The sequence below is a fragment of the Dama dama genome, chromosome 14 (genome assembly GCF_033118175.1).
Source record: "Dama dama isolate Ldn47 chromosome 14, ASM3311817v1, whole genome shotgun sequence".
Lineage (NCBI taxonomy): Eukaryota > Metazoa > Chordata > Mammalia > Artiodactyla > Cervidae > Dama > Dama dama.
In genome coordinates, this window is record NC_083694.1 from 36877468 (window position 1) to 36897308 (window position 19841).

Below are 19841 nucleotides of genomic sequence, written 5' to 3' on the forward strand. Positions count from 1 at the left end.
GTACCGCTTGACCAAAGGTTATAACGTATCAGCCCGCTGGCATCTACTTTTCTTCTCTTGGTGATGTTTTCAATTATATATTCTGTTGAATATTCTGATTGTCCAGTTCTCTGACTTCCTGTCCATAGTATTCTGATTGAAGTTTGAGTTGCCTCAAACAAGAACTTGATTAATAGCCCTTCCAGGGATCAAAATGTGAGAAAATTTCTAGATAGCTTCCAAATTTGAGTGGCCAAACTAAGAAACTTAGAATTCTTTCAAGAAGTACAGCCAACGGAATTCATTTCTACTGACTGTCCGCAATACTTTTTAGAAGCAGAAAAATTTCTCTCTTTAAAATATGTTGGATTGAATATTTCAGGCTTCAAGTGAGAATTCTCTCAAAGCATTTTCTTGTTGTTAAATGTCTTCTCTTGAATTAACATACCGTTAAAGGGTTCAAAAGTTATTACAAGCCCTGCTCACCTAGGGAGGGAGATTAAATAAGATTAAAATAGAATTATCCAGCAGTTTAGGATGGAACTAAGATATTAGCATTAGGTACATCATTCATAGAGAGATTAAATCATCAGTGGAAATTTGGAGGGATTACTTCCTATCATTGTACTTCTGCTTCCACGCTTATGTTTTCAGGGCTTATTCCATAGTGATTGAGCAAGCCCAGTGTGCCTCAACTTCTTTTTCCCCTGTCATTACTTCACAGTATTACATAATGCTAGAAATATGCAAGTGTGACTGTGCTATGCTTAGTTGCTTAGTTTGTGTCCAACTCTTTGCAACCCCATGGACTGTAGCCCGCCAGGGATGGGATTTTCTCTGTCTATGGGATTTTCCTGGCAAGAATACCGGAGTGGGTTGCCATGCCCTCCTCCAGGGGATCTTCCCAACCCAGGGATTGAACCCAAGTCTCCCACATCGCAGGCGGATTCTTAACCGTCTGAGCCACCATGGGAAGCCCAAAGTAATAGTTTCATTACATGTGGATACCAATTCTGTCTTTTTTGAGTATGTATATGTTTACTCACAAATCATCATAGAGGAGCCATGAGCCAGAGAGATAATAGTCAGCCAGGAATCTAGCACTCCAGGTATGGGCTTGTTGCTGTCACAAACAGTGAAAGCCTTTCCTCTGCCCTCTATTGAACAGTTTTATTGATGAAACATGCCTTGGGAATTTTTGTAAGGCTGATGAAGGGTGATTCCAATTAGTCTGCTCCATGATTTCATCTTAGTTCACACATCTATGCTTTTTCAAATATAAGAGATATCTGTTTCTCAAATAGGGTTTTTTTTTTTAAATGACATTTTATTTAAGGAACTCACTTTTATACTTATTTTTACTGCTTTTGAAGCATTTTAAGTGATTTTCTACAAAAACAACTAGAAAGGTTATGTTCCACTTAGCATATATGCCCATCTCATTGGGCCTCCGAGTGAGGAAAACTTTCTTCCAAATAGTTCAACAAATATTTATTCTTGCCTACTCATGTGCTAGTCACAATGCCAGGGACTGGAATTAAGATGGAAAAGATATGATTCCTGCCCTCAAAGAGCTCATACTTACTTCTAACATTAGGAATGCTAATCTGTGACCAAGTTCAGTTGGAAAAAGTCTGCCATGCCTTTATGGAAAGCCCTTGGCATTCACTTAGAAATGACCTGAGGACTTTTCTTAAAGTTATAAGTTAAATATCTAAAATGTGATGGGCTCTAAAAACCAAAGTTAAACATGATAAAGGCTTGCCTTTGAGAACTATTGTTATTTAACTCGGTTATTTCTAAAGGTATTGACCAGTGATAGTTTGAATCAATGGATGGTTTTGGGTGACTACAGAATTTGCTCTTTTTGAAAATGTCATGGAAAGGAAGCACTATTTCAGTTGGTTATCATTCCCAAGCCTAGCAAATTTTTATAATTTTTAGAAATTCTCAAACTAAAACCAGGACTGAGTCTTGTTTCTATGTATTTATAAAGGAACAGTGTTATTAGTATTTACAGTTAGAATAGTCTGCGACATCTAGGTATGCACACTTCAGATAGCATTTACATAGCTTTAGTTTATTTGGTTGCAAGATTAGTACATGGGCATTATAAAAGTTCAAATAATAGAAAGTATGTAAGGAAAAAGTTAATAATCTTTCCCTCCAACCTCTACCCTCTCTGCGTCTTCAAATTGATGGTAACAGTTTAATGTGAACCCTTTTACCACCTTCTGAATGGTCATTTTATAGCCTCCTTATAGATGACAAAATTCTTTCATATACAGTCTATCCATTTCTTATAATAACTTTATAAAAAAGGGGTAAATATTATGATTCCCATTTTATTGGTGGTGAAATTGAGGCTCAGAGAGGTTAAGCATATTACCTCATGTAATTACAGTAAGTGGCAGAACTCAACTTTTTTCTGACTCAGAGGCTGTGCTGAGAAGCATATTGTTAGCCCACATAGATAAATTTTTCCCTTATTGAATTTGAATAGCACTTAACATCTTGTTAATAATTTATCAGTTATCTGCTGTCTTCTTTTAACTTTGTACTAAAATATTATTATTTCACATGTTTGGATTTTTCCCCCAAGTAGAATATATTAATTGAAGGTAGAAATGGTGTCTGTACTCTCTTTAACTGGCCTAAAGTAGGCCAGTCAGTAAATTATCAAAAATGAGTAAAAGTTACATAGTATGTACGTGATTTCCAATCAAACTTTTATCATGACAATAATTCAAGAATTAAAGGTATACTATTTTTTAATCTTAAATGGAAAATATGGTATAATTTTTAAATGTATGTGTATTACAGTTATGTATCAGGTTGCACTGTTCTTTTAGAAAGAATTGTGAACCTTGGACCAGTCATATTTCCTTACTTATTTTTGGCCTTCTAATCTTCTGGAAGCATCCTGTGTAGCTATCAGTCATACAATCTTGTGTGAAAAGCAGGACCTAACCAAGATGTGGTGTTTCCTCTCTTGTTGTTGTCTCCTTCCCAGTTTGTATATAAGATAAAAATCTAGTTGACCCCAGTTCACTGCAAATTAGGGAAGATAACCCCACTTAGTTTGGCTTTATGTTGTATGGATTAGCACTTTTTTTCCTTTTTTTATTGGAGGCAATGCTGTCTTCTGGTCACCAGCATTTCCTATTTTTATCAGGGCCCAAAAGGACTGGGAGATTTGTTGTGCAAAGCTTTCCCTTTTTCTCTCCTTCTCTGACTATCAAACAAATGGCTGCCTTCAGGTCACTGCAGTGAAGTGCCTTCTTAGCCAGAGATGTAACATCAGAGGCTATAAAAAGAGGAGAAATAGTCCAGAAGAGTGAACAGATTTTCTTTCAACAACTGAAAAAGAAGTTAAATTAGAACACCTGTAAATCATAAGCTTAGTGCAACTGATTTTACAATCTTCACAAAGCTTGCAAAAGGCAAAGATTGTGAGAGAGTTGATTTTAAAACGTACATTTACTAATGCATGTTTTGTTTCGCCCGTCTCTAGAATTTCCATTGCTGAGTCTGTTTATTTAGAAATCAGCCCCTAACCAAAATCAGTAAATATTTTATGAGCATTCTTTCCTCAAATCAATTGAGAAAGATAATGTTACGTCTTTGAGTTTTACTAACCACTGGCGTGCACGGCAGCCATTTCTGTATTTAAGAAACATAATACATCCGGCAGACCAACCTTCCTAACTCTGGCTCCTTGAACACCAGTCGCATGAAGGTAAATAAATGATTTATGACTCCAGTAAAATTTGAAGCAGTGTCTTGAAATCTTTAGGGGGAGGTTAAAAAAAAAGGATTGGAAAATTAGTGCTGTCCTTTTGAGGCAGATTTTAAGTGAGAGCGTACTAGGAATGCAGTCTGCTGCTGCTTCAAGCCTCGAAAGCTGATGAGCATCATCTGAATGTTATGTACTATGAACTCTCATTGAATTCCACGTTACAGTCAGACTTTAAAATGAGTATTGGCTCACTTGGACAAGAGAAATATGGTGTCCTCAGGTCACTGATAATTTTAGAATATTGACTCCTGATGTCTTTTGACATCACCAGTAGTTTATTTCCTTAGTACGACTCAGAAACAAGCATGCATGGTATCAAAAAGGGGAAAATAAATCTGTGTGTGCATCACATAGAGGCTCAGAAAGCACATTTTTCAGGGGTAGAAAAAGTGTCTTTTTTGTGGTTGGAAGTGCAAGTTAAGCATACTGGCTCGAAGGAAATATGTGTGTGAAGAGAGCTTTCTGCTTATTCCAGAATACCTGCAATGATGCAGTATATCGTTATAGAAGCTCCAAGTCTTTGTGATGATAGGCATACCTGCATAATACATGGCGCAGTATCTTTATTATAGGATGTATAATCTCTTGGTATATTCAGAAGGGAAATACAAATTATATGAATTGCTAAAAGGGTTAAATCCAACATAAATCTGTTTAGTTAAAAAGATTAAGGTTACCTTAACTGGCTTCCCAATTCTGTTCATTCTCCAGAGAATTTATTTAAGGGATATGTGAGACCATATTAAAATACTTCTTTTCATGAGAAGAGAAGAGAATTTACTTTTATAGATACACGAAAGCACTTGGTGTATAAATTAGTTCATGTTGAAAGGTTATTTCCATGTTGTAAATGAATATGAATCATATATCTTTATAAAATCACTTATTTGCATATTAAGGAAAAATTGCTTCAATTTGTCATGCAGAATCAGTTTATGTAACTTCATTGACACTCAGAACTACAATGTAAATGTTGTATAAAAAGGGAAGTATCCTGTTTTCCATTTTTAAAGGTTTGTTTTGTTTCTTTTTAACACTTTTTTTGAGACTGATTTTAGACCAGGCCCTCCATACTAGTTTTTTACATGTGATATAATTTAATCCAACAACCCTCAAAGGTAGGATTTCTCCAAGGTTGCAGTTGAAGTGGAAGCCCCAAGAGACAGTGAAGAATAAGAGTTTTGGAACTGGAGGGTGTGGGCTTGAATCCTGACTTCACAGTTTACTATCTGGAGACCTTGGCAATTGTTTAACTGTAGTATTATGAGCTCTCGTTTCCTCATTTGTAAAATAGGGTTTCTCTGAGGACTAAAAGGGGTAATGTGTGAGAAAAACTTGGATCAGGGCTTGGCCCAGACAAAGGCCTCGTGAAGATCAGATGCTGCTGTGAGGACACAACCAGGCCTCCATCTTGAATCCAGCTGTTATTTAGTCTCTCAGTCGTGTCTGACTCTGTGACCCCATGGACTGTAGCCCTCTGGGTTCCTCTGACCATGGGATTTCCCAGGCAGGAATCCTGGAGAGGGTTGCCATTTCCTTCTCCAGGGGATCTTCCTGATCCAAGGATTGAACCTGCGTCTCCTGCATTGGCAGGTGGATTCTTCACCACACAGCCACCAGGGAAGCCCTTTGATTCAGTTACTGACCCTCTATTCAAAACCTGGTCCTGTGACTCCAAAATGCAAGCAACACCAAGTACTGTTCAGGAAGAAAGTGTTTTCCTCAAGATATTTATAATCTCATTGAGTAAATAAATCATGTGTGTAAAATAGGTAAAAATAGAAGAAAATAGTTGATTCTGAAAGGAAGACAACAGGATTTTAAAAAAACACTGTAGTGGGAGGGGGTCCTTAAGATAACTTTTTGGAGAATCTCTTTGAAAAGTCAGTAATGACCTTCCTCTCTTTTATCTGCTTTTATTATAGTTTTGTATGTATATATTAAAACACATGTGTATGAATGTGCAAGCATGTGTAAGTGTATGTGTGTGTATATATTTATATACTTTGTAAATATTTATGTAATTTATAAATATTTTTGTATATCTATGTCTCTATATACTTTTAAACTAAACCAGATTTCTGTATGAGAATTACCAACTTCAAAATCAGTTCTTTTCCCATTTTAAAAGCTAAAGCATGTGAATGTTTTGTGTAATCTTAGACGTTAGTTTTAGTGCGTGCACATTTCATTATTTTTTTTGAAAACTCTGCCTACCAGAGCTTTATAGCACCGGTTGAAGGTTAATAAGTGAAAATCAGGTAGGATATGCCTTTGTCATTTTGCAAATATACTGTTTTAAGGGGATTGATTTCTCTGCAGGTGGAGCTATAGCTGATTACATTTAAAAACTGCACACACACTTTGTGTATGATTGGTTTGGTTTGGGAAGTTTGCTCCCAACCTTCTGCCTTGTAGCAAAATGTTTTCCTCTAGTGCAGTGGAACTTTGTTTCTGTTTCACCTTAGTCTTTTCAAGGAAGAACTAGTCTTGAATTTTATTGGCCAGGATGGGTTATGATTCCTTTTGAAATATTGGCCTACATTGTTGGGAAACTAGTTTGTTTTCTTTAAGGGATCTAGATCCCACTGAAAATGTCTGGGGTGGCCTGGGATGCTGTCTGGCCCAGCGTGTGCATCAGCTCTCTGGAACCCAGGCTTAGAGTTCAACTTTGCATTTTCAGGGCCTCATGAAATTATTACTGAGAAGCTTATCAAAGAACTAAAAGAACTTAAAGTTCTTTTCCCCCAAGTTTTATAACAGAGGAAACAAGAACCAGAATAAGCTGTATAAGAGGAATCTTTTGATTTTTCTGAAAATAACTGCCTTCTGCCAGTAATGAAACCAGTGTAAAGATAACTTACTTACCTCCCTTTTTTTAAATGATTTCAGTCCCTGAAATTTTCAGCACTACATTTCAAGTGATTAGTTTTTGTAAAGTTGAGCCCCTCATTTTTTTTTTAAAAAACCTTAAAAAGAACAAGAAAGTCAGTGGGAGTTTATTTTCCAGCAAATTTTGTCCAGCCTATTTTCTAAGTCAGTTTCAGTTATACCTCTGCCTTCATTGCTGTTAGTCTCCCATTAAGGCTTATACTGGTTAGGTTGAATCCAATTTGTTAATGTCCATTCTTACTTCATTGAATTATGTTTTAATTTTATTTTGCTTTGACAATACTTTGTATATTCAGACTTGTTTAGTTGCTTGCCACTTCTGTTGCATTCCTATACTGTTTCAGTGCATTTGTCTGTTGTATGTATATGCAGGGTTTCCTGAATGTATCAACTGCCCCAGTTTTTGGCTTTTTTTTTTTTTTCTTCCTTTTTTTTTTTTTTTTTTTTGGTCACTCAGCTCGGCTTGTGGAATCTTAGTTCAAGACCAGGAATCAAATCCATGTCCCCTACAGTAGAAGGAAGGAGTCCTAACCACTGGACTGCCAGAGAATTCCCCACTTATACCTGTGGGGAATTAAAAATAAAAAATGAATTTAATTAAAAATTCCCACAGTGTATATTTCCTTCATATTCAGTATAGGAGAGTTTTAGTGAGTTTTTGTGTATGCTGGTGGAAACTCTTTGGTAAGACCCTATTAAAGACTGTTCTTTTTAAGATTATTTCCATAATACCTAATATTCCAAATTCCCTTTGCTTACCTACATCAGTAGAAGTTTCAAATTAACCTTTGTAGTGAAACCACTAAAGCCAATTTGCTCCGTGCCTACAGCAGAAGATGTTTGGTGATTTAGTATTTGTACAGAGTAAAAAAATTAACTGTATAAAAAAAATTTAATTGTATTTGATTTCAAATTTTCATCTTTCCTGTACAAATTCCACTTCTTTGAAGTTAAATGAAACCTTTGCTTTCTTGGATACACCTGAAGTATAAGAGAGGAGCATAAGAATTGATTGGTTCTAGTTCAGCTCTGCCATTTTCTCATTTGTGAAATGAGAAACGGTTGGGAGGAGGTGGTTGGGAGAAGGTCTGATTTAGATGATAATGTTAAACTAAATTGGGATGTTTTTGAAGACATTCTTCAACAATTCATACAGCAGTGGTTTGGAGAATTGTGACAGCATTGCCTTGGGGCCAGGGGTTATGGCGCTGTAGCAAGTACCATTTCCACCCTTGGTAACTTTTGTGGTGCTGCTGAATATTTAAAGAGAGGAAGATCTGGAAATATTAGTTAAACTAGTCTACTATGTCAGAAGGCAGTGGAATGTACTATTGTACTATGTTATATCACCACCAAAGTGATCAAAAGGCATTCAGGAGAATAGGCTTATTATTAACCTTTGTTCCTTTCTTCTCCTTTTTCCTACTGTTCTGTCTTCCCCCTCTGCCTCTCTTCTGAGACTTTTAGCTCTCTCCTCTTCTCTCCAGCCCCAGTTCTTCCTGTTTATTTCTTTAGGAAACAAAGTTGGAATTGAGCTACCAGTGAAAATATGTATTAGATGATTTAATGAGATTTTGTTTTTTCTCCTTGAATTTTCAATCATTTTAATTTATCCTGTGTATGCATTGCTTTAAAAAAAAAAAGTCTCCAAATCTAAATTAAATTCTTTTTATGCCTCCTGTGCCTTTTAAAATAGTCCTCCACAGAAGCAGTGACTTTGGAATCTTTTTTTAATATTAGATATCTTTAGAAATAAGAAGAGACAACAGTGAAGTTTTAGATTGATCACACTGTTTTACTTTTTTTTTTTTTTTTTTGTGACAGCACCGCACGGCTTATGGGGTCTCAGTTCCCTGACCAGGGATTGAACCTGTAACATGGCAGTGAAAGTACTGAGTCCTAATCATTGGACTACCAGGGAATTCCCCTTACCATTTTGCTTTAAATTGGCTTTCTCAGTTCCAGAGACTATTGCACATCAGATATTTCCTGATAACTCTATAGACCATTTCATTCACTCATCCATTGTTGTTTGTGCTCTGCTGTTACTTCTCAGACTGTTGCTTGACTTGTTCTGGTGTTTATGTCTCATCTTTTTCACTTGATTATAAACTTCTTGAAGGCAGGGTGCCACACCTATAGTTACTATGTATGCTGCACAATGGCTTTCCAAATGTAATCAGGTTAACAAAGACATATTGATCAGTCTGAGATTTTCCTGAATGTGAAGAGTCAAAGAAAGGAGATTCCTTCTTAAGTAGGAATCAAGGCAATGCCAAATCACCTTACTAGATTACATTTTTAATGATCTTTATTTACCTTTACAAAGACTTTCAGTGTTAGTTGCAATGTAGAATGCTGTAATGCACAGACCATTTGTAATGCACTTGAGACTGTGCTTAAAACGTGCCACAAATGCTACAGATGCCATCTTACTTAAAAATCACTCATGGAAGAATATTTTAGATGAATGTCTGCTGGGAAACGACTGCCTGGAGAAATGTGGAAACCACATGAACTTCACTACGTAAAGAAATCTGGTTTCCATTTCTGCACTGAATTTTGTACTAGCAGGAAGAAGATAAGCAAGTTGTTTAAAACTAAAGTGAATGGCAAAGGGATTAAATTTTAAAATCCCTTATGTAAATGTATTCTGGAATTTGTGAAATTTAATCCCATCGCATAGAATCCTTTAAGAAGGGAGAAAATATGTTGAGTCTTCTAGTCTTAGATAGCTCAGTGGAATGGATGAGTAATTTTGCTTCCTGTTGATGAGTAGTAATACTCTAACATTTGTCTCGTTGAAATTAAAACAAAAGCCTCTTTCTGGTTTTTGGTAAGCAAACATGCTTTTGAGAGTGCAAAAGGAAAGAAAACAGAAAAACCCTCTTTTTTACTTAGTTTTAGATCACCCCTTTTAGGGATGGGATAATTTTACTGTAGTGTTTTACTTTAGCTATGTAAAACTCGATATGAGTAGGTGTTTGGCTGGACTAGATGGGAATAAAAAGGTTGAACTGTTTCAATGTTCAAAAAAAATATTCTGGAGGTTTTTTTTTTTTTTTTTAAATTTTCTATTTAGTAGCCCTTATACAATTTAAATGTATTATGAAGTTAGCATTTAAGGAAGAATAAACATGATTAAGATAAAGTAGACTGTGAATAATTAAAATATAAAGACCAATCATTCAAGTTGTTATTTCTGTTTAATAAATATGACCAGATTGTACACACCTAAGTTTAGGAGTAACATACTTACATTTCTGAATTCAGTGGGCCTTGGAAAAAAACACCAGATCAAGATTACAAAATTAAGTTATTGTATACTTAAGTAGATTAAAACTGTTGCTTTCACAACTTAATTTCCCACGTTATGTTGGAAAGGGAGGCTCAGTTGTTTGAGGTTGATTTTATATACTGTTATTTAACATGGTGTTTTTTGCATTTTATTTCATTTTGCTTTTTACTATTTTAATTTGCAATCTGAAAACTTTTAGCTGGCTATACTTAATATCTAATACATAATTTGTCTTAGCCTACATTTATAGCCAAGGTGTCTTGTGTCCTTTGAAAGTGCCATTTTTTAGATAAGATGTAAAAATAAACGAACAGTCACTCAGTTCATTTATTTTCTCATTCATTCATTTATTCCATAAACATTTATCAGACGCCTACCATATTACAGACACTGTGCTGGAGGTGAAAAGATAAATAATAAAAAATTCATGCCTTCCAGGAGTTTGAGATGACTTAAAGGGCAAAAACAGTTGTTAAGAAGAAAGAATGATTTCAATCTTTTGGATAAATATGTATTTACAAAAATGTTCAGGTTTATCTAACAACATGCTGTTATCTGTTTAAGCGCTGCAGGATGAGGGTTGTTTTTTGTTGTTGTTGTTGTTCTGGAGCAAGCAGTAGAATAGTGGCTGAGTGTACAGAATATGGAGCTAGACAGCCATACTCTGGAGCTGGTTGTGTATCCAGCTCTACCACTTACTGCGCTATGTGTTGTTGGGAATATTTACTTGTCATTCTTGTTATTTGTTGTGATCCACACAGTCAAAGGCTTTAGCATAGTCAGTGAAGCAGAAGTAGATGATTTTCTAGAGTTCTCTTGCTTTTTCTATGATCTAACAGATGTTCACAATTTGATCTCTGATTTCTCTGCCTTTTCTAAATCCAGCTTGTACATCTGTAAGTTCTCAGTTCACATACTGTTTAAGCCTAGCTTGAAGGATTTTGAGCATTACCTTTCCAATTTTAGTATATGTGCTGCCGAAGTGAGCACTGAGCATTACCTTGATAGCATGTGAAATGAGTGCAATTGTGCAGTAGTTTGAACATTCTTTGGCATTGCCCGTCTTTGGGATTGGAGTGAAAACTGAACTTTTCCAGTCCTGTGGCCACTGCTGAGTTTTCCAAATTTATTGGGATATAGTGTGCAGCACTTTCACAGCACCATCTTTTAGGATTTGAAAAAGCTCAGCTGGAATTCCATCACCTCCACTAGCTTTGTTCATAAGTGATGATTCCTAAGGCCCACTTGACTTCACACTCCAGTATGTCTGGCTCTAAGTGAGTGATCACACCATCATGGTTATACAGGTCATGAAGATATTTTTTGTATAGTTCTTCTGTGTATTCTTGCCACTTCTTAATGTCTTCTGCTTTTGTTAGATCCATATGGTTTCTGTCCTTTATTGTGCCCATCTTTGCATGAAATGTTCGCTTGGTATCTCTGATTTTTTTTTTAAGAGAGCTCTAGTCTTTCCCATTCTATTGTTTTCCTCTTTTTTTTTTTTTTTTCCCATTGTTCACTTAGGAAGGCTTTCTTATCTCTCCTTGATATTCTTTGGAACTCTGCGTTCAGATGGGTATATCTTTCCTTTTTTCTTTTGTCTTTCACTTTTCTTCTTTTCTCAGCTATTTGTAAAGCCTCCTCAGACAACCATTTGGCCATTTTGCATTTTTTTCCCCTTGGGGATAGTTTTGATTACTGTCTCCTGTACTTTGTTACCAACCTCCATCCATAGTTCTTCAGGTACTCTATCAGATCTAATCCCTTGAATCTATTTCTCACTTCCACTATAATTGTAAGGGATTTGATTTAGGTCATACCTGAATAGCCTAGTGGTTTTCCCTACTTTCTTCATTTTAAGTCTGAATTTTGCAATAAGGAGTTCATGATCTGAGCCACAGTCAGCTCCTGGTCTTGTTTTTGCAGACTATATAGAGCTTCTCCATCTTTGGCTACAAAGAATATCAGTCTGATTTTGGTATTGACCTTCTGGTGATGTCCGTGCATAGAATCATCTATTGTGTTGTTGGAAGAGGGTGTTTGCTATGACCAGTGCATTCTCTTGGCAAAACTCTGTTAGCCTTTGCTCTGTTTTGTTTTGTACTCCAAGGCCAAACTTGCCTATTACACCAGGTATCTCTTGATTTTCTACTTTTGCATTCCTGTCTCCTCACCTGCCTCCTGAGAAACCTGTATGCAGGTCAAGAAACAACAGTTAGAACCAAACATGGAACAAATGACTGGTTCCAAATTGGGAAAGGAGTATGTCAAGGCTGTATATTGTCACTCTGCTTATTTAACTTATATGCAGAGAACATTATGCAAAATGCCAAGCTGGATGAAGCAGAAGCTGGAATCAAGATGGCTGGGAGAAATATCAATAAATTCAGATATGCAGATGACACCACCTTAATGGCAGAAGCAAAGATTAAAGAGCCTCCTGATGAAGGTGAAAGAGGAAAGTGGAAAAGCTGGCTTAAAACTCAACATTCAGAAAACTAAGATCATGGCATCTGGTTCCATCACTTCATGGAAAATAGATGGGGAATCAATGGAAACAATGACAAACTTTATCTTCTTGGCTCCAAAATCACCCCGGACAGTGACTGCAGCCATGAAATTAAAAGACGCTTGCTCCTTGGAAGAAAAGCTATGACAAACCTGGACAGCGTATAAAAAAGCAAAGTCATTATGTTGCCAGCAAAGGTTTATATAGTCAAAGGTATTTTTTTCTAGTAGTCATGTACGGATGTGAGAGCTGGACAATAAAGAAGGCTGAGCACCGAAGAATTGATGCTTTTAAACTGTGGTATTGGAGAAGACTCTTGAGAGTGCCTTGGACTGCAAGGAGATGAAACCAGTAATTCTAAAGGAAATCAGCCCTGAATATTCATTGGAAGGACTGATGCTGAAGCTGAAGCTCCAATGCTTTGGCCACCTGAGGGGAAGAACCGATTCATTAGAAAAGATGCTGATGCTTGGAAAGAATGAATGCAGGAGAAGAAGGGAACAATCAGAGGATCATATGGTTGGATGGTATCAGTGACTCAATGGACATGAATTTTAGCAAACTCCAGGAGATAGTGAAAGACAGGGAAATCAGGTGTGTTGCAGTCCATGGGGGCACAAAGAGTTTGACACTGCTGAGTTACTGAACAACAACTTGTGATTTGGGGATAAAAGCTTTCTGCATATTGCCTGGTGTTTATTAAACACTTTAATAAATGTTAGCTTCAGGGGTGATTCTCAAAGTATTTAACTAGCAGTATAGTAGGGGCACCAAACACTTAGAACTGCTCTTGGCTGTAAAACCTGATATGACCAGACCAGTGTATATGGTCCAGATCAGCCCAGTTAGCCTCTATTGTTATTATTTTTTCTACTTACTTCTGAACGAGGCTTGATGCCTCACTCTTATCTCATTCTATGGATCATGACCTGGGACCAGACTCTGTGGAGCTCACAGTCCTGGAGTTTCTAGGTGCCTGCAAGTCATATTTTTAAAATCTTTTTAAGTAACTAGACTTAGTATAGACTTGTTTTTGTATTCCAGAATATTCAGGATGCTTTTCTTAGCTAATAATTTCTAGAAAGACACCAGAGCCAGGCCTTGAAGTCTCTATTTCTTTCCCCTAATGTTGATTGGTAACTGTAGTAGGTTTCATTCTTTTGGGTGTTTTTCTCTTCTTTTCCCACTTCTTTCCATTCCTCCTTTCCTCTTCCTCACGTCCTTCCTCTCCTCCCCCTCCTTCTTATTATAATTAGAAAATAATGTCTAAAGCTAGTTGCCTTGCATTCTGTTTTAGAAAGAGATGTATACCATAAGTAAGTCTGCTCTTTGCAGTAATTGGTCAATAGTTTGTGATAAGGGTAGAATGGTATAGAAGCATTTGGGGAAAATTAAAAGACACATGAGGTGCAAATGACTTTGTTGTTTTGTAGTCTAATTCAGATCTCTCATTTTCTCATTTGTCAAAGGAGAGGTGGTTGGGAGAAGGCCTGACTTAGATGATAATGACAAAATAAATTGGGATGTGTTTGAAGATATTCTTCAACAGTTTATACAGCACCTGTTGGAAAAACTGTACTTGTAGTTTCAATTGAGACTTACTAGTTGCTTTGTTGTTGTTATTTAGTCACTAAGTCGTGTTGAATGAAGCCTTCTAGGCTTCTCTGTCCATGGGATTCTCCAGGCAAGAATACTAGAGTGGGTTGCCATTTCCTCCTCCAGGGCATCTTCCCAACCCAGGGATCAAACCTGGAACTCCTGCCTTGGCAAGCAGATTCTTTACCACTAAGCCACTGGGAAGCACTACTAGTTGCTTGTGTGCTAAGTTGCTTCAGTTGTGTCCAACTTTTTGTGACCCCATGGACTGTAGCCCACCAGGCTCCTCTGTCCATGGCGATTTTCCAGGCAAGAATACTGGAGCAGGTTGCCATGCCCTCCTCCAGGGGATCATCCAGACTCAGGGATTGTAGCTGTGTCTCTTATGTCTCCTGTGCTGGTCGGTGAGTTCTTTGCCACTAGCACCACCATTGCTTAACTGTAGCTAATTCACTTGCTCTCTCTGTTTCATTTTTTCCATCTATTAAATTGAGATGATGATAATAGAACCTTTTTCACTGGATGATGTGAGGATTAAACAAGGCAATATTTGTCAGGCACTTAGAACATAAATTTCAATATAGTCATTTAATTTATTATGCTTATCAAGCATTTAGGATAGAGCTAGCATTCAATAATTTTGCTTAATTTATTCAGCAGCTGTTTAGAGTACTTCTATGTGCCAGATACTTTTCTAGGCACTGGAGATACAACAGACAAAAATCCCTGCCCTCCTGATTATCCAGAGCAATGGGAAAAAAAAATTATAGCAGAAACAGGGAGCAGAAAATCTAGGAAACACATTGCAGTATAAAATAGAGTGGTTAGGAAACACAACATTGGAGTAACTATGTGCAAGTGGTGAGGGTATGAACACACAGACCGTTGGGGAAAGAGCCTTTAAAGTGGAGGGAAGAACATGTCTGGAGGTTAGTGAGCCTGGAAGAGAAAGAGAGAAAGGGTAGAAGGAGGTGAAGTTGATCCTAGAGACCTGTTTAAGATCTGAGTGATATGATGACTGGCATAAAGAAGAGGAATCAGGAACATACCAGAGGAATCTTAGAGGGGAAGGTAGGCCTTGACAATGAATAATCTATAAGGAAGTGCATGGAAAAAGGGGAACACTCCTGTTAAGAAAGGAACAAGAACATAAACTAGGGTGCAGACAGTGGAGGAGGTAGACTTGGGTTGTATCCAAGATAGCCCTTGTGAATAGAAGGTATGCCTTGGGGTAAGGAGGGACTCAGGATTGAATAAATAGAATGGTATTGGATGATGGAGCACCCTGAAAGCTAAACAGAGGGCTTTTAGTTTCTGATGATTAAAAAAAATATTTCTAGTCAGAGAAGCAAATCACTGACAAAACCTTAAAGCCAAAATTTAAAATCCATGTATACACTACACTCATAAAGTTTGGTGAACTTTGTTTTCAGAGGCAAAAAATATACAATTAAAATAATAGTTTTGACATATAATATAAAAAAATTGTTATTTTTAAAAAATATATTTGCTCTATTAAATAAAAGGTTCCCTAATACTCTTTAATGTCAATGACAGTTGAAAACATCATGGCTTGATAAACTGGATATTGCTTTAGATCTGAAAGTCATAATCCTTTGTATGTATGTATCTTAGTGTCCTACTGGTTATCTTCTTTATGCCCATGATCAAGCTTTAAACAAGAGTGTTGTTTTGCTGGCTAATGTGTCTACCTGATTTCATACTTGTGAATAATGGTACAAATGAGAGAAGCACATGAGTAAAGTCATTTAAACGGTCACATGCTTCCTTTGGAGAAGTATCTTGCAATTTGAGACTCATTGGCACTATTAACTAATTTCTATCACTTTTAGCTTCCTATTCAATGCCAAGTTATGCTAAAAGGTGATAAGATAAATAAAAGGGGCATTTCTAGATGGGAAAGCACAAACACCATGTTAAGTTCATCAGACTTTCAGATGTCCTCATTGGCTCATGTACTCATGTATTTTTCCATGTAATCTCTTTAGAAAAACATCTTTTACTCGCGAATAAGATTCCATCATCAAATAACCTCTGCTATTGTATTTCAGCTACAATAAGTTCATCTTACAGAATGAATTACAGTCCAAGACCGCCATGGTTAATACTTCCTGACTCACATAGAACTAAACTTGTATTTCACATACACTGATCTTCCTCACAAATTTAGCATTGTGTATAAACATGGTACTTGATCTTCCAAAAGTGAATTCGATTCAGTTCTAAGCTGATTTTCCTGAAATGTATTTTAAGAAATAGATGATGTGCTCACCAGTTGTGTGATACAGCATAGAATATTGAGACTTTTGATTCTGTTCCTGAATTCACTGTGATCCTCTGGCAAGGAATTTGGCAGTGTATGTGCTCATTAATGGGTTAATGAGTGTCCTGCCTGTCTGAGAAATAGATGCAAAATATCAGCTAATACCCTTAATAGATTTTCACTGAGGGACTCTACACATGTATCAATCTGGTACTCACTGTAAAATGTGAATTGTTTTAAAAAATCATGACAATTACTCTATTAGTAGGTCAACAGGATCCATTAACTTTGGTTGGGGGACTGAATTATTTGCTCTTTTCATCAGTGATTTTGATGACAGAGCTCAGAATAAGTTCATTAGTCTTTGGATGACACTTACTTAGGCAGTGATGTTAACCTCCTGTATGATCTAAAAACAGAGTGGCACTTGCTATTCAAACAATGAATAAAAGGTGGGATGCAGATGAGGAAAAACAATGACACAGGGCTAAAGAGAAAAACCAAGACCTCTTTGTTGCCATGGCCCATTTCTTAGCTTAACTTCAGCATTACAAGACTCTTGTTAAGAATTTTTAAGAAGTTTACTGCAACGTTAGAATGAAATTATTGAGTTGGCCAAAAAAGTTCATTTGGGTTTTTCTATTACATTTTATGGGAAAAAATCCAAACAAACTTTCTGGTCCACCCAATAATAGGGATTTGAACTGAATCAATAAGAGCATTTGTTAGAATGAAATATATCAAGAATGATATTTCCCTGCTGCTTGGCATTGGTCATATTTATGTGATACATCCCATTTAATGCCCATATTCTACGAGAGGTATGAAAAATTTAAGCAAAGTACCATAGATGAGCAACTAAAGTGATTCAGGGTTGGAATCTGGCAAGATGGAGGCGGGGGGGGGGGGGGGGGTGGGGTGGGGCGTGGTCCAGGGATATAAGTTTAAGAAAGAAGGTGTTGTTTTGGCTGGGGAAGAAGCTGAAAATTGACTTAAGCAGCTTAAAATTGACTTAACTGCCTTTAATAAATTAGATTTCAGTGTAAGAAGGATGTTCACCCACATTTCATCTTCCAAGGGAAAGTAAACAAAATAAATTAGTGTAAATTGCTACCAGAGACTTAGATTGAACAAGAGAAAGAACTCCATGGAATTGACTGCTGTTAAATTCTAGGAGGTACTACCATGATAAGTTATGGATTTTCTCTCTGTGATTATCTTTTACAATGAAATTTATCCATCTTGCTTTGCTGATTGCAAACACTGTTTCCTAAAAACATGATTCTCTAAGGCAATGTTTTAGCTGAAGTGTATTAGCAAAGGAATTGAAAAATTATTTCTGTCTCCATTGTTTTGTTAAATTTCTTGCTGTTCATGTGCTGCTGCTTAGTCACTTCAGTCATGTCAATTCTGTGCAACCCTGTGGGCTACAGCCTGCCAGGCTCTTCTGTCCTTGGGATCCTCTAGGCAAGAGTACTGGGGCAGGTTGCCCCATGGATTCTCCGTGGATCTTCCCAACCCAGGGATCAAACCCAGGTCTCCTGCATTGCAGGCAGATTCTTTATGGCTAAGCTGTTCATGTAGGCATGGACTTATGTTTGTAAATATTTTTATAGTGGTAGGAAATAGCAATATATACAGTTATTGTCACTGAAAAACAATACATAATAGCTTGCCTAAACTCTGCTTCTAATTATTTATATAGAATTTTATGTAAAGAAAATACTTCAAACCTAGTATAATATAATGGCCTATCTATTGTTGCTTGATTGTCAGCTTTCAGGTTTCCCTAAGAGAATCCATGATTTGTAAATTCAAAAAACATGACTTGGGGTCACATAATAGACATAAGGGCTGCTTTCCAATTTATTTGGCAATAAATTCTCACCTTCTGATTACTGTTAGGTAGCTTAATATAAGATGTTATACTAACAATTACTCAGAAACACCAGCAAACGTGCCAAACATAAAAAAGATGGCTTTCTAATATATTTCTTTTGTTTAAAAATACTCCAGTCAGGAGTGAGAAAGATACTTTTTAAAAAATGTGCTCCTGCTTAGTTACTTCAGTTGTGTCTGACTCTTTGCAACCTTATGGACTGTAGTCCGCCAGGCTCCTCTGTCCATGGGATTCTCCAGGCAAGAACACTGGAGTGGGTTGCCATACCCTCCTCCAGGGGATCTTCCTGATCCAGTTTTGAACCCGCGTCTCCTGCATTTCCTGCGTTGCAGGCAGATTCTTTACTGCTGAGCCACTGAGGAATCCCTTTTATAAAAAAATACTTTTGTATATTTTTTGTATTTTGAACTATATGAATATCTTGCTCATTTAAAATGTTACCTTATAATATTAAAAAAATTTAAAAATACTTCAGTATTTAAAAAAAATACTGGTTCTCCCATATAATTTACTTTATTTTAACCTATAAATCTTCGCATTAGAGTATTACTCTTCATTGTTTTCAGGGCTTCAAGTAAGGTGGCCTGAATAATAGATGCAGAGGACATTTTGAGAATGAATACCTGTCAAATCTTTTAAGTATTACTCTGATAGAGAAGCATGTATCTTTTTCAAGGCACTTAACATAAGCAAGCATCTGACATGATTCTGCTTCTTCATGTAAACAGATGTCCTTGAGACTTTATATTGAATTAACCATTTTTTTCAAATATGAAAAGAAAATATAGTTAGAAACAATTGAATAGAAGCTCTACTTTCTCTTATGATAAAGGGACAAGAAGAGAACTAGCATTCTTTATTCTTTTCTTTCTTTCTTTCTTTTTCTTTTGAGACCTGAGATAATAAAATACAAGCTAAAGCAACAGGCAGTGTTCAAGGCTATGTTCAGCTTAGGGTGCTATCACTTGGCATTATGACTAGAGGACCAGAAATACCCAGATCCTCTGGAGACCGCAGCAACCACTCCCCTTGTAGTTTCTACAGCAAGAATGGCGAGAAAAGCAAAATAGCACCTCATTGTTTCTGGGGATTTGGCCCCAAACCCCAGCACAAAGAACTCTGGCCAGATGGGCCAGACCACCTATCTGGAGCAGCCACTTCTGATGTGGTGAAGCCTAGTAGCTTCAAACCAAAGCCTTCAAACAAAAGGAAGCCTCTTCTTCCTAAAGTCCATACTGCATTTTTGCCTCATCACACTCCAATCCCCTGTAAGAAAGAATCAAGGGAGAGTGATGTGTTTGTGCCTGGGGGAAGTGAACCTTGGCCCTAAAGATCCCAGCTACCTGGGAGGATTTAAACTAGAGGGAGAGCCGGGAACCTGTGTGCTGCTGAGATCTCTGTTCACCCTTCAGCAAAGGTAGCTCAGTCTATCCAACTACAGCAACTCCTCCTCCTGGAGTGGTTGAGGGGCAAGTGGTGTGTGAGGAAGGTGGTGGGGAGGGTGGTCTTAAAGGGCATGTTCTCCAAAGGGCAACAGGCTTGGGGATACTGATGGTGGTGAAATGTAAATGAGCCACACTGCTG

The 19841-nt window shown here is 37.0% G+C and overlaps 1 protein-coding gene across 7 annotated transcripts in view; it reads left to right on the forward strand.

The window, feature by feature from the left end:
- DNM3 (dynamin 3) overlaps nucleotides 1-19841 on the forward strand; it is a 635765-nt gene that overhangs the window by 359257 nt on the left and 256667 nt on the right. The gene's annotated exons all lie outside the window — the stretch shown is intronic.